Source organism: Rutidosis leptorrhynchoides, chromosome 2 (genome assembly GCF_046630445.1).
Source record: "Rutidosis leptorrhynchoides isolate AG116_Rl617_1_P2 chromosome 2, CSIRO_AGI_Rlap_v1, whole genome shotgun sequence".
In the NCBI taxonomy this organism is placed as follows: domain Eukaryota; kingdom Viridiplantae; phylum Streptophyta; class Magnoliopsida; order Asterales; family Asteraceae; genus Rutidosis; species Rutidosis leptorrhynchoides.
In genome coordinates this window covers 622,085,593-622,087,932 of record NC_092334.1, presented here as the reverse complement: position 1 = coordinate 622,087,932, position 2,340 = coordinate 622,085,593, and positions in this window count along the sequence as shown.

The window sequence follows — 2,340 nt, the reverse complement described above, 5'->3', positions numbered from 1 at the left end:
TTATTAATATATAATAGTATTAATATAGTTAATATAATTAATATAATTATCAAATATTAATACGGTTTAAAAAAAAAAAAAAACAAATGAAGTAAAAGACATAAATTACGCGAAGATAGCTGTATATCATTATCAGATTTATTTTTTTCCTTCAATCCTATTTTGCTCGTGTCTCATCCTGTCATCTTCCATCAAATAGTTTCGATTAATTATTTATTGCTGTATAAAACCTCAAATTTCGCTATATATAATTATCCTTACGTTTTTTTTAAAAAAAAATAAACAGACAGGAGCATATCTGCTATTTCGTTCAAGACACTTTTAAACCATAACCTGAATCTGAAGCGATTTTCACAAATTAGATATACAGAAGTGTTAGAAATTACCTAATTATACTACCTGTATGTTTTCAAATCTCAAATCTTTCTTATGATTTCGATTTAGCAAGTCAGAGTTTTGTTTTCACAAGTCAATCGATTGATCTATTAACAAATTCGAGTTATCTGTTGTAAATCGAGTCTAATAAAGGATTTTAGAAGTTTCAATGAGTCATTTACTACACAATTCGTGTTATGGTCTTTGTCTGAAACGATCACGAAATCGAAAACTTTTTTTTTTTAAAAAAAGACAGATATAGCGTAGCAGCAACAGCAAAGTTGTAATTTTTTTTTTATTTTTTTTTCTCCTTTTGTTAATCTAATTAGTCACAAGAAAAATCGTTTATGTTTCATTTACAATTCCTAAATCAAACGAAAATTCGCTGATTGTTGAACCCTGGTCGATTAGTAACTGATGAAGATGAAGAGGAAACTTTAAAACATAATACGGGTTTTAAACAAATAAAAAGGATATATTATCAGAAAAACAGGTTGGACTGGATGGTTTAGGAGGGGTGGTGTGGTAGCTAGAGGTCTCGGGTTCGAGTCCCGGTGTGTGCAACTTATTAATTTTTTTTGGAGTCTTGAAGGTAGCCTTCCTACTATTATTATTATTATTATTATTATTATTATTATTATTATTATTATTATTATTATTATTATTATTATTATTATTATTATTATTATCATTATCATTATTAATATTATTTTCACTAGTAATATCATTAAGGAGTCTTATTATTAATATTATCTTTAATAATAAAAAGATTGATATTATTATTATTGTTATCAGTAAGTATTATGTTTTAAGGGTATTATTTTCATCATCAATATTACTTTTAACAAAAATTATTAACTTTAGTATTTTTATTAGTAACAATAGGTATTATCATTTTTACCTTTATAACTAAATATCTTTGTATTATTATAAATGGTATATTTAACAAACAAACGATATATTTAATACATATAACATAATAAAATTAATACTTTCATATACAAAGTGAATATATGAAACATACATATATTATTAATATAAAAGGTATATAACTAATAGATTTACATATTTATTGTTCGATTACAACTATGTAAATTAATAAATATACAAATGATATAGGTTCGTGAATCCAAGGCCAACCTTATACTTGATCAATGATGTTATATGTATTTTTACTACAAAATACATTAGGTGAGTATATAGTCCCTTTTAAACTCTAAATATTTTTGGGCTGAGAATACATGCGCTATATTTTTATAAATGTTTTACGTTATGGACACAAGTGACTAAAATTACGTTCTACAAGGGTTTGAATCAAAAATCCCCTAGCTTGGTAACTTTAACTATTGGTTTATGAACTGGTAGGCGCGAATCCTAAAGATAGATCTATCGGGTTTTACACCCCCACCCAGATGTTGTTCTAGTCACTACTAAACTAGAAGAACGGGTGTTTAGTACTTCGAGGTTAACGGAACGCACTTGATTCGGTGCACATATTATTATAACTCAGGGGTACACACTCTTGTTAAGGCTAGTTACCGGGTGCCCACTGCTTGGAATGCTTTTCATACACTTGCGAGTGTATTATGTTTATAAACTTAAAATCTTGTGGTCCATAGTCATAACGCTGCTAGCATCAAACCTATATATCTCACCAACTTTATGTTGACATTTTAAAGCATGTTATTCTCAGGTACGAATTAAGTCTTCCGCTGTGCATTTGCTCATGTTAAAGTTATTATTTGAAGTCGATCATCGCAATGGGACCAACTGTTGAAGACTACGTCCGGAAGGATTAGGACCGGTCGTCAAAGTTGGTATCAGAGCGTTGGTCTTAGTGAACCAGGCCTTGCATTAGTGTGTCTGACTAGTAGTTGTTAGGTTACAGTAGTGAGTCTGGACTTCGACCGTGTCTGCCTGTCAAAAAGTTTTGCTTATAATTCTAGTCGGAAATCATCTGCTTAT